Source organism: Acomys minous (assembly GCF_964271855.1).
Source record: "Acomys minous genome assembly, chromosome: 13".
In the NCBI taxonomy this organism is placed as follows: Eukaryota; Metazoa; Chordata; class Mammalia; order Rodentia; family Muridae; genus Acomys; species Acomys minous.
Window position 1 is genome coordinate 40,500,047 of NC_140495.1, and position 13,509 is coordinate 40,513,555.

General features: G+C 44.6%; 1 protein-coding gene across 6 annotated transcripts in view; it reads right to left on the reverse strand.

Moving 5' to 3' along the window:
- MYO6 (myosin VI) overlaps positions 1 to 3,773 on the reverse strand; it is a 132,668-nt gene extending 128,895 nt beyond the window's left edge. For 4 of the 6 annotated variants that reach the window (XM_084752264.1, XM_084752263.1, XM_084752262.1 and 1 more), the window contains exon 1: positions 3,576 to 3,772. The gene's annotated coding sequence lies outside the window, so the exon portion shown is untranslated. Of the gene's footprint in view, positions 1 to 3,575 lie in introns of all 6 variants that reach the window. The other 2 variants (XM_084752261.1, XM_084752257.1) reach the window with 1 other exon arrangement.
- Between the last annotated feature and the right edge of the window lie 9,736 nt (positions 3,774 to 13,509).

Here is a 13,509-nt window from a genome sequence, read left to right on the forward strand (position 1 = left end):
TCCTCCCAAAAGAAAACCAAGCCATATTTACCAATCAAACATTAATGATACATATTTAAGCCACTGGAGGATTTTTCTCTTACATTAGATTATAAGTATCCTTGGATGCAAATTCTTAGCAGTTCCTATACAGATAGTCCCCAACTCACCCTTCCCTGCTTTTTTCTACACATCTACAACAACAACAACAACAACAACAACAAAAAAAACCCTCTTCCATGTCATTCCTTTAGGTGGATTACAGCTCAAGTCATACTCTGGAAGCTTGAGCTATTAAAAAAAAAACTGGGGGGCAGCTGAAGAGATGGCTCAGAGGTTAAGAGCACTTGCTGTTCTTCCAGAGTACCCACTTGGTTCCTAGCACCCAAGTCGAGAAAGAGAGAGAGAGAGAGAGAGAGAGAGAGAGAGAAATAATAAGGTAAATTGTCTTTTAAAAGCCATGAACCATTTTGACCAAAAGACACTGTATAAGCTGGGTGTGCTGGTATACACCTTTAATTCCAGCACTCAGGAGGCAGAGGTAAGTGTATCCCAGTGGGTCAGAAACAGCCAGGTCTGTCTACACATCAAGTCAAGGCTACATAGTGAAACCTTATCTCAAAAGGGGTAGTGGGGTTTGGAGGTAGTAAGATGCAGGTTTTAAAAAAAAAAAAACACTTGCAAGGCAAACATGATAACCTGAGTTTGACCAAAACTGACTCCACACAAAACTGTCCTTTCACAGGTATACTATGTATGTGCACACACAAATTATACACACGCAATAATAAATAAATAAATAGTACCCTGGTCTAAAGATGCAGTTCCCCTGATGTACTGTCTGCCTAACACAGAGCTAGGTTTGATCCCAGTACCAACCATATACACAGGGCAGAGCTGAAAGCTTATAATGCCGGCATTCAGGAAGTGGAGATAGGAGGATGTCTTAATCTTTATCATTTTTATTTCTTAAATTACAGTTATCTGTCCATGGCTTTGTGCCATGGCATATGTGTGGCAGTCAGAGGACAGTTCACGGAAGTTGTTTCTCATGAGAACCAGAACTCAGGTTATCAGGGTTCCAAATAAGTGCTTTCACCTGCTGAGCATCACAGAGGCGTGAGTATCTTAATCTTAAAGCATGTTTAAAGTTAGCTGAATAACATTCAAGAGAGAGCTACTGTATTTAGGAGCAACAGTCTAGCTTACCTGAAGGAAAAAAACTGAAGTTCTATCCTAAACAAAAACACCATACACTGCTCAGCTACAATGAAATCAATCCAGGATTAGATTGCAGCGTTAATTCCTATAAGCCCATCAAAATGAAAAAGCACATAATAGTTATTACAAGATGGAACCACACCAGAAATGATGCCACAGCACTGGGTGGCTGCTTAAGGCCTTGAGAAACAGGATATAGAATTCTAGTTCTAGACTCCGTGCACATGGCCTATCACAGTTTATCCAGGCTACCGGCTTCCAATTTCCAGACCAGTTCGACAAAGGTCTCTCAATAGTTCACCAAGTGGACAGAAATCAAGGCTACTTCTGGTGAAAGGGGAAGTGGGTTTTGCTGTCAGAAGATTCCCATACGTATCCAGAGTCTGGACTTTGCCCTTCCGAAGCTACTTGCTAGTATTTAATTCTCTGAGCCTCTGGTTTGTCCTAGGTGAAAGAACAAGACCATCTACCCGGAAAGTTATTTTGTAATTCAAACCTTCACTTTGTGTGTGCCACACGGCTACTAAATTGCCTGTTCACAAACTGTTACAAAGTATCTCTTTCTGGGACTTAGCACTGTACTGTGAGATTTACTCAAATTGTAATGCTGTTTTCAATCTTTCATGTTTACATAAAATGTTCTAATACAGAAAAAAATTAAAACTTTAATACCCAGGGCCTCACATACACTAAGCAAGAGCTCTACACACTGACTTACATGTCCAAACCTGACTTTTTTACAGGGAAGCTCTAAGCACCAAGAAAAAGTGTTTTGTCTTGTTTTTTTTTAAGGGGAAAAAAAGGGGAAATATTTTTAATGTGGAGTGCTTATGTGTTTATTCAGACCTTGTGTGGTAGAAATCTTTAAAACTGTCTAAAGGCCTTTCAAAACCTAGATACAGACCAGTTGTCCAAACAATGAATGATCTACCGCAGACTCCAGGCAAAGTAACAACAGGATGGGAGAAGAGCCTTTGGCCTCTCCCAGATTTCCTGGCCACTGTTATTTTAAAACTTGATCGTGTAAACAGGGGAAAATCCCTTTCAGATAAGCCCCCATGGACTACAACTTACCATCTTTGTTTTAATATGTTATTGTAGTTTCCATTAAATATCATAGTTGTTCACTTTGCTTATGTGTCTAGGTACTAAAGACCATATGTAAATTCTATACTATATAGCTTTTTAACTGTACATTTAATCACAATAATGACCATATTCTGTGCCTCGTTTTTACAAGTAACTTTTGAAAACAAGAACAAAACTTAAAAGGAAGTGGAAAAAATAGAAAACAGATCACACACACACAAAAAAAACACTATGGGCAGATGAGCATCAGACTAAAGTGATTTCTGTTTACCACTGTGCATGTTTACTCCTGTTTTACAGCAAACACCAAAAATGAACGGTCATTTAAAAGTCAATGAGCCGTTCTGAAGAGCTGCATTGTTTCTTGCTCTTCCTCTGGCCCCCTTGTAACATTTGTGGCTATTTCTAAAATTAATGCTAGAGGGCACTAAGGTAACCCTTTCTCACTAAACATTTCCCAGTTGGAAAACCACAAGCCAAGACGCCTTGAAGTTGAGTTAATTTGTAGAGAAATGCTGCTGTTCTGCGGCCAACCTTTGTACCATGACCACCACCAAGCTAAAGACTCACATTTTATGGTATGCAGATAGTTACAGATGAGCCTCAAGGGCGGTTAAAAATCTCAAGCTCACTATATACGAACATCATGCAAGCGTAACACGAGAGCAAACTAAAGTTTTATTCAACACATATGAAAAACCGAGCAGCGTTTGTGTAGAGCCCCAACAAAATCTCCACATTAGAATTTAAATAGCCCTGCCCTACATACTTTCTGCCAGATAAAATGTAACTCTGTGTAAAAAATTCCTGACACGGATTATCTAAGAATGGCCTTATCAAATTATTTCCTATTTAAGAATACAATCCAGAACTAACACGCTTTAATTAGTTTAAGGCGTTTTGGAATTAAATAACGAAGTTATTTTTCAGCAACACATCCATCCGTGAAACTCACACTCCAGACAGTAGGCTGCTTAGGGACTAAAATTCCAGCTTTGTAGAATGCCACCATGGTCTTCGACATGGCTAAATTATTAATGGCATCATTTGATCTTTACTTCTGACAACAAACTAGTCTGTGTAGAATTTTCACTGTGCTTCCAAAGGGGAAAATAAAACCATCTCGCAGTGTCGGGTGGGACTCCGGGGACCAGGGACGCAGCAGCGTCAGGTGACAGGCGACCCGCCGGCCCGGGAAGGGAAAGCCAGTGGCGCTCCGGTCCTCGCCCAGCAGAGCTGAGGCCAGGGCGGCGAGGACAGGCAGGCGGGCAGGCGCCCACACTCACCCGGCGAGGCAGGTGCGCGAGGGGTCGCGGCCGTGGAGAGTCTGCCCGGCTGCGGGCGCGAAGGGAGAGCGCGACGCAGCGGCCGAGGGCGAGCACCGGAGACGACGGCGGCCGGGATTCGCTTCCTGCTGGGACAGACCACGGATTGGTCTCCGCCCGCCGGCCCGAGAGCCCCGCTGAGTGCCCAGCCTGCCGCACACGTCACTGCTACGGAGCGCCCAAGGGGGCGGGAGGCGGGGTCGGAGGCGGGGCTTGGTGGGCTCGGGGCGGGGCGGAGGGAGAAAGGGCGGGTCTTCAGTGGCAAGAGGCGTGGCATACCAAGGGGCGGGGCCTTGAGGCCCTAGGGCTGGGCGGGGCGGGGCCCAAGGGAGTAAGGCAGGGAGGACTGAGAAGGCATGGGGTTTTGGGAGTAAAGAAGCCTTGGGAAGAGGACTCAAGTGGGGACCCCGCGGAATGAATGGGGCGGAGCCTCAGGATGCCAGAGGGTCAAATGGGTGCTGGGAAGGGGCGGGGCTTAATGGTGTGCGGCATAGGATGGGCGGGGCCTCAGGAGTGGAGAAGGATCCGAGAACAGACGCCCCCCGCCGCGTTCCGGCTAGGAGCGTGCGGCAGGTGGCCCCACACGACGTTCCCTTCCTCGCAGTTATTTCCAGTCCGGCAATGCGGATCCTCTGGATCTGCACAACAAAGAGTCAGTTGGAGGAAAGTTAAGAGTAGGACAAGAGTATTGCGGAGGGACTCGCGTGCGAGGCTCAGGGTGGCACGGCCAGGAAACCAGGCTTGCGGTCCCCACGCAGCTCCCCACCTGCCTGTGTCAACTTCCTGTTCGGCCCTTGGAGGATTTTCTTCTTCCCTGACTCGCCTCCCATTGCCGATGTCATATTTTTCTTACAGACTCTGTATTTCCACTCCGCCCCTTTTGTTGTCGTTTATTTGGACTCCTGAGAACCTCAGTGCGTTTGTAACCAGGCTGCCCTGGAACTCTCCATGTAGCCTACACTAGCCCCAAAATAGTGATAATCCTTTTAGGCTGGTTTTTATTGGACTAAGCCAACTGCTCTGCATTATCTTTCTGGTTGTTTAATTTTATTGTCTTTATAAGGTCATATATAAGTTATCTTTTAAAATTAAATATTACATTCCTATGCAAATTTGAAGACAAGCATCACCTTCCCAAGAAAAAGAAGCTACAGAAAAAACAAAATAAGGAGGTGGCAAGATGGTTCAGGCAGCGAGAGGGCCAACTCCTCAAAAATGTCTTCTGACCATAGGGTGACAAAAGTCTTGAAGATTCTTAGATGAGACAAGATTCAGGAATTCAAACTGGGCCTGGTGCCCCCTGCTTGTGATTTCAGCGACTCAGGAGACTGTAAGTTCCAGTTAGTAGCAGCCTGTTTCACAAGGACAGCTGGGCCTTAACTCCATGGTAGAGTACTTGCCGAGGATGCGAGGCCCTGGGTTCAACCCACACCATCCCAATGGTGGGGAAGAGCAGACATTCAGAGACTACACAGTTGGCTTGATGAAAAGGCTACCTTCGGCTAAGAACATTTCAAATTCACAAGATAGTAAGTAGGGAAGCTAAAAAGAGGAAGAAAAACCAAAAACAGGAAGTAATTCATAACAATCACAGAAATTTAGCTGCAGATTGCCCAGAGATAAATCTCAAATATGTAAAAGGTTGTAGAATGAGCTAAAACCAGAAGCAGAGCTTTTTTCTATAATCCGGCTGCTGGGGTGAGAGAGGAGGGTGGAGGCAAATGAGACCCCGTTACAAAAAATAAGTGAAAGGCTGACGAAGATACCTGTGTGGGTTGGTTTTCTGGCAACTTTATGCAAGCTAGAGTCATCTGAGAGGGAACTTCAATTAAGAAAATGAATGCCCCATCACATTGGCCTATAGGCAAGCCTATGAGAATTTTTCTTTTTTTCTTTTTTTTTTCTTTTTTTTTTTTTCTTTTTTTTTCTCACTTTGTAGACCAGGCTGGCCTTGAACTCACATCGATCCACCTGTCTCTGCCTCCTGAGTGCTGGGATTAAAGGCATGCGCCCCCATGCCCGGTTGGGGCATTTTCTTAATTGATGATTGTTATGGAAGGACCCAGTCCACTGTGGAAAGTGCCATTCCTGGGCAGGTAACTCCAGAGAATATAAGAAAGCAAAGTGAACACGCCAAGGTGAAAAAAACAAAAAAACAAGTAAGCATGGCCATTGTCCATGCCGTCTGCATCAGCGCCTGCCTTCAGTTCCTGTCCTGAGTTCCCACCCTGTCTTCCCTTGATGGTGGACTGGGAGATGAAATAATAAGCTGTGTTTTGGTTGGCATTTTACCACAGTAGTAGAAAGCATATGGAGGCAATGCCTAGCATGGACCTCTGGCTTACTGGACCCAAACACACTGCAGTCACACAGGGTTCCGTACACTTGTGCAGGACAAAAACAGAAACAGTTGGCTTTTTAAAATGAAGATCAGGGGGCTGGGGAGATGGTACAGAAGTTATGAGCACATGGTGGCTAATGGTGGTCTTTCACTCCAGTTCCGGGGGAATCTCACACCCTACTTGGACTCCACAGGCCCTGCATGCCTGTGGTACACAGTTATACCTTACAAGCACAGTGCCCATACACATAAAATAAAAATAATATGTCTCTTTAAAGGAAAAAAAAATGAAGATCCCTATGTATTTTGCCTACCTTCTTTTCCTAATTTTGAATTTAACAGATTAAAAACCTGTTTGTGGCTGGGTGGTGGCGGCACTCACCTTTAATCCCAGCACTCAGGAGGCAGAGGCAGGTGGATCGATGTGAGTTTGAGGCCACCCTGGTCTACAAAGTGGAAAAAAGAAAGAAAGAAAGAAAGAAAAAGAAAGAAAGAAAGAAAAGAAAGGAAAAGAAAATGTCTCATAGGCTTGCCTACATGCCAATGTGATGAGGCATTTTCTTAATTGAAGTTTCCTCTCAGATGACTCTAACTTGCATGAAGTAGCCAGAAAACTAACCCACACAGGCAAAGGAAGGCTGATTGCTGTGAGTTTGAGGCCAGTCTGGCTTACAAAGCAAGTCTAGGACAGCCAAGGCTAATGGAAACCCTGTCTAGAAAAGCAAAAATAAAAATTAAAATTAAAACCTGTTTGCAAGCCAGTGGGAGGAGTTTCATTCACATTCCTTTTGTGACTAATCTGTCCATAAGGCTTTTCCTCAGTTGGTCCCTCACGTTAGTCTGCTTAGTCCCTTTCCTTCTAGCTCCACCACATCGCTCTGGCCACTTCCTCTTCCTACCCTACCAGCATCATTTTTTTCTTTTTTTTTCCCCCCCAGGCCACCATCACTGCAGATCTTACATAATCATAACCACTGGTCCAGATTTAAAACTCTCAACAGTGAGTGATTCTCCACTACAATCAGTAGAAAGTCCGAACCCCTTAGGATGGCTTCCCCTGGACCCCTACATGCCCGGAGAGTGGCATCAGTAAGATCCTGGATCTAACCACCTTTCACAAAACTGGTTGTTCTTGTTTCACTAGCAGAGTGGATTATTTCTTTTTGTCTTTCTGTTATTATTTTTTAAGCCTTTTCACTGCAGGTCATGTGATCACCCAGTATGCTCAAGTCCACAAGCTGAGCCACTGGTGTCTCCCTCCTCTCCAGGCCCGGCTGTCCAATTTCATTTCTACCCATGGCCTTCCTCCACGTCTCCTCCTTTACATGTAAGTCTTTCTGAAGGGCTTTTGTGTCCCCAAACACACACTCTATGCTATTTACTACACTGGAGCACAGCCAGGCTAAACCCAATTATTCCTTCAGAACAAAGCCCACTTGTCCTCTCCAAGAATTTTCCCTAACCCCCCCCTAGTGGTAAATCCCAGGCACAACTCAGTTCTCTTAACACCCATGGTACAAATATCTCACAAAACACATATTGTACTTTTTCCACCTATGTCTACTTACATGTATTCTCTAGTTGGCCTGTACACTCTTGGAAGGCACATTAGGCAATTGTTTGGATTCCTAGTGTTAAGTACAGTAGCTTTTTCATTAAGTAGTGCCTACAGGGCCTAAGATATAGCTCAGTGGTAAAGTGCTTTATATATATATATATATATATATATATATATATGATACATATATTATATATAAAATAAATAAATAATGCCCACCATATTAGTGTTATTATTGGATAAAATCATGGAAACACGAACAGATGACAGTTTTGGAAACTGCATATGCTATCACCAAACATAGTAGAAGAAGCTGTCTCTGTGAGTCAAACTCATTCCGTATTTACAGGTCTTAAGCTCTAGAGCTTGCTTTGACCCACCCCCTCTCCTGCCCCTCCCCCCCCATCCCCCTATACCCATCTCCTGTTTTACACAGGGTCTCATATATCACAGGCAGGCCTGGAATTTGCTTGTATCTGAGAATGACCTTGAACTTCCTTTTTAAAGTTCAGTTAGTTCTTTGGTAATTTCATACACGTATGTAATCCCTCTGGAGACTTTGAACTTCTCCTTCTGCTTCTGTATTCCAGAGTGCTGAGATCATAGACACTGACTTAGGCAGTGCTGACGATCGGACCCAGAGCCTGGTGCCTGTGAGGGAGATACTCCACCAACCATGAGACTTCTGAGTCTAAGGGAGGATGAGAGAGAGAGAGAGAAAGAGAGAGAGACCATGGGAAGATCAGAGAACAACTTACGGGAGTTGATTCTCTCTCAAATTCATCTCCTTAGGCTTGATGACAAGTGTCTTTACCACTAAGCCCACTTGGCTCATACCTCAGAAATTATCTTTTTAAAAATGATTTATTTACTTATTTATTTATTATATATACAGTGTTCTGCCTGCATGTATCACCTGTAGGCAGAAGAGGGCACGAGATCTCATTATAGATGATTGTGAGCCATCATGTGGTTGCAGGGAATTGAGTTCATGACCTTTGGAAGAGCAGCCAGTACTCTTAACCTCTGACCAGCCCCACCTTGGAAATTCCTAATCTGAGATCTATAGATCTCTATGATAAGAGATTCCCATGTACTGCTCCTCCCCATCCATATGCAAAATTTATGAGTTTTGATTTGTGTGTGCGCATGCGTGTGTGTTTACAGGAATTCCTATTACAGGTATATAATCCTATCTGCTTCTGCGTTGCCAACTCCAAGAGTAATGCAGGCAGGGTCCTTGCACGTGTGACACAGACACTCAGAGTCTTTCTGTTCCAGCTACCTGGACTAAAGCTGGCAGCCCCTGCTGTGACCCCCATTACCAGGGCCTGGGCCCAGAAGCTGTAGGATGACGTCATCCAGGGCCCCTTCTCTTTCTCCACTTTCAGAGTCACCAAATGCATTTCATAGGATAAACTAGTCCAGAGTTGATACTTCATTCTATCTTGGGATGGGTCATCATCCTCTTGTGTGTGAACCCCTGAAGTTGTTGCTGCTGCTCATTTCAGCCCACCCTCTCCAACCTCCCTAGAGTCACTTCCTCTCAGATCTGATTACATCGCCCCATTTATTGTACCCTTGTACCTTCAGGGGAAAAAAAGTTGTTTGTTTTTTTGGTTTTTCGTTTGTTTGTTTGGTTTTGGTTTTGGTTTTGGTTTTGTTGGTGTTGTTATTTTGCTTGAACAAACTTGTCTTCTAAAATGTCTCCTACGCCGAAATGTGTACTTCCTTGTAAAATAAAGTGTGGGCAAGAACCCTGCTGAGTCTTTCAGCAGGAAGTTCTGCCCTCAGTGTCTCAGCCTCCACCTTCCTTCTGCTGTTGTCTGATCACTTGACATGCCACCAATGAACATGTCCTTTCTCTGTCAACTGACCTCACCTTGGTCTCTGCTATACATTCAGTGCAGAGGCCCATCTCTCCCTCCCTCTAAAACCCCCGTTGCCACCGCTCCTGTTCCAGCTATCACCGGCATGAAAAAAGTCACAGTTATGCTTCAACACCTTCCACTGAAGATGTTTTATCTTTGATTCCTCTCAGGTCACCTAACCTCACTGCTGACAGGCATAGGGAACGCTTCCTGATCCTGGATGAGCCCCAGTCAAAGTTGCTTGCTTATGTTGTGATGTTCCTCTGTCCTCCAAAACTCAAAAGCCAGCCATGTTGTCGCAAACCTGGGAGACCACAGCAGGAGGATTGTAGCAATCCGAATGCTAGTCTGGAGCAACAGTGTGAATTACGCTGGGTTACACTGTGACACTCCATATAACTGACAAAAATCTTCAGTTGTCTCTGTCCCTGTTTCTGGTACAATAGTTTTTCTTTCCTTTAATTTTCAAAGCACCCGTTTCACAGCCTCAGTGTTGGTTACGTGTCGCAACTGTTATAGCATCTGCTAAAAAGGGTTTTTATTTTTGTTTGTGTATTATTTTCTCCCTCTAATGACACTTCAAAATATTGACTTTGTTTTATTCTTTCCGAAGGGTCCTCAAACCCAAAGCCTCGTGCACACAAAGCTCACAGCCTACTGCTGAGATGCCACATCCAACCCTTACTACTTACTGAGCTGCAGTTCTGCCATGGAAGGGCAGTAGCATCCAGCTGCTTGAAGGCAAGAAGATAGCAGGAGTTCAGAAATCCCAGGCCAACCTCAGGAACACAATGAGATTACCTCAAAGCGGAAGACAGAGCAAGGACCAGAGAGATGGCTCAGTGGGGAAAGGTGTCAAATCTAATGACTTGGGTTCAGACTCCAGGACCTTTATGGCAGAAGAAAGCAACATTGCCACATACTGTCCTCGGACCTTCACACGGACACCATGACACTTGGCATGCTCCATGTGCAAAATAAATACATTTAAAAGTATAATTTGAAGAAGATAGGACTGTCAGGTATGGTTGTACACACTTTTAATCCCAGCACTCAGAAGGTAGAGGTAAGCAGGTCTCTGAGGTTGAGGCCAGCCTTGTCTACGTACCAAGTTCCAGGAAAACCAGCAGCCAGGTAGAGAGACCCTGTCTCAAAAACAAACCAAAAAGAAAGAAGAAGAAGGAAGGGAGGGAGGGAGGGAGGGAGGAAGTAAAGACAGGTTATATCCTTTCATTTTCTTGTCCTTGAAGGTTGACACCTTGCCTGCCTCAACAAATTAATAAAAATAGCAGTGCTAGGTGCAATTTAGCATATTTATTTTGCGGCATCACTTTGGAGAGATGGTCACAATCAGGAGTACAGGGAGCATTTGCCCTGCATCTCTCTAACTTCTTTCTTTTTGTGGAGAATCTTTCATTTCCTTTTTTTTTTTTTTTTTGTAATTTTTTTTGTTTTGTTTTTGTTTTGTTTTTTCGAGACAGGGTCTCCCTGTGTAGCCGTGGCTGACCTGGGCTTGCTTTGTAGACCAAGCTGGCCTCAAACCCACAACGACTCGCCTGCCTCTGCCTCCAGAGTGCTGGGATTAAAGGCGTGCGTCACCACGCCCGGCTGAGAGTCCTTGGTTTTCGTGTCTTGCCGGAAGCAAGAGGCCACCACCTCACTTGGAAATGTGATTTCGGCCAAAGTCCTTCTCACTAGCCTGCAGCTGGAGCAGAGGCCTGGCACGGGGCCTGACCTAAGTTATCAGGAAAGTGGAGCAAAGTGACACAACGAGTCAGAGATGAGGCTAGATATGGTCCCTGGTAGTTTGAGCATCCAAGTGAGCCAAGGGTGCTAACTCCTGCCACGGTGTAGTCCTAAGACCGGCCCTCCCATTCGGCATGCCTGAATCTCCACTCTCCCCAGTGCTGAGAGTCTGCTGTCTACACTCTGAGGCTCACAAGTAGGAGGATAGGCTAAATGTCAAGGAAGCCTATGTGAATGGGTCCAGGTGATTACTCTGAGTTCATTTACTGCTTTGTTCACTTCAAACCCGATTGTCATTAACTAGAGGATAATGTTTAACTCCAACATAGTCAATTAGGAACTTCCGGGCTAGTGGTTCCTTGAAACTTCCTTGATCTTTCATGGCATCTAGTCATTGCACATGGTGATGGGTTTCATAAGGAGAAATTCTTTAAATGCATCATGTGTCTTTATCATACTTACCTATGCCTCTTTTCTTTATTTTTTCCTTTTTCCTGTCTTCCTTTAATCATATGTCTGTATTATGTTTATATATATATATGTGTGTATACATATGCTTTTTATATTTTCTACCCCATTAAATTTTCTTTTTACACTGTAAAGCACACATAAAATAAAAATATCAGTGACATAGACAATAAGCGTTCATTTTTCTCCCTGATACACTTGGGGAATCTGCTCATCAGCAGCATCTGTTATAGGTGTCTTACTCCAGAGTTCAAGATAATAGCACAGTGGCTATGTGGGTGATGTGCTTGTTTTGTTTTTGGTTTTGTTTTTGTTTTTGGAGACAGGGTTTCTCTGCAAAACAGCTGTGGCTATTTTGGAACTTACCATGTAGACCAGGCTGGCCTCACGCTCATAGAGATCTGCCTGACTCTGCCTCCTTAGTGCTGGAAATAAAGCTGTGGTGCCTATTTTTGAAGCCTATCTTTTTTTTTCCATCAGTTCTGTACTATTTCTGGCCACATTCTATTGGCCAAAGAAAGTCAGATGACCAAGGGCAGAATAAAAATTCATATCATAAATATGTGGGAATCAAATACTGCCAAATAACTATAGCCCAGCAATTTAATTTAGGCAAGAGGTTACGATTAGATTCCAGGCTATGGAGATGGCTCAGTAGGTAAGAACATTTGATACAGAGGCATAAGACCTGGGTTCAAATCAATTCCCTCAAATCCTCTGACCACCCTGGGCATGCTATGGCACACACAACATGTATCTCCTTCTTCCACTAATACAAATAAACTTTAAGCAAATAAACAAAATAGGATGGGTTTCCCATGGGCATGTAAAAGGCTTTCTGAATGTTGACTGAATATGAGATGTGCTCCAAAGGGTCATAGTTAAGGACCTCTGGCCCCCAGGTGGTAACATTTTTTGGGAAGGCTGTCTCCACCTTAAGAGGCAGAGACTCGCTGGAGGAGCTGGTAGCTGGAGACAGGCAGGCTTTGCAGTTTTATAGGCCTGCCCCCCCCCCCCCACTCTTCGTGGCTGTAGAGTTTCTGGCTGTAGGCGCCCTGTAGCCAGTCTTGCTTTCATGCCCTCTTCACACCGATGGACTGCATCTCCTGCCTCCCTGGATTTGCTTCTTGACAGGTATTTTGTCACTGACAAGAAAAGTAACTAGGACACCAGGTGCTGATTATTATTTTTTTTTCAAGACAAGGGATCTATGTGTAGCCTTGGCTGGCCTGGAACTCACTCTGTAGACCAGGCTGGCCTCAAACTTATAGAAATTCATCTGCCTCTGCCTCTGCCTCTGCCTCCCAAGTGCTGGCTGGCATTAAGGACATGTACCACCACTGCTAGGCAATGATCTATTTTCTACAAACCTGACATTATACTGCACATTCATTCATTCTTTCTTCTTTTCTTCTTCTCCCTTCTTTCTCTGCCCCCTCTCCCTCCCTCCCTTTCCCCCTCCCCCCCCCCTCTACCCCACTTTCTGTTTGTTTTTGTTTATACAGGTCTTCTTGTGGAGCCCTGCAGGGCCTGTCACTCCTGGTGATCTCCTACATTGTTGAGATCAAAGGTGTGTGCCACCACACATGACTTCTTTCTGTTTTAAAGAAACAAGGTTTGGCTCTGTTGCTCAGTGTAATTCCAACTCCTAGACCCAAATAACCCTCCTGCCCTCTTGCCTTTGCAGTGTGAATTCCAACACTTGACCTGTCTGGAGACACATTCAAACTGCGGCACATGCCCTCTGTGACTCATAGATTTCCCCCACCCCCACCCCCCCACCGACCCAGAAGCTTCTAGGCCCTGAAGTTTGGTTGTTTGTGAAGGGTTCATTTCACAGGCACAGTTCAGTGGACTAGGCTTTGGTGATGACATCAGTCTGCAGCCAGTTCCTCATTTTTGGCAGTGTGG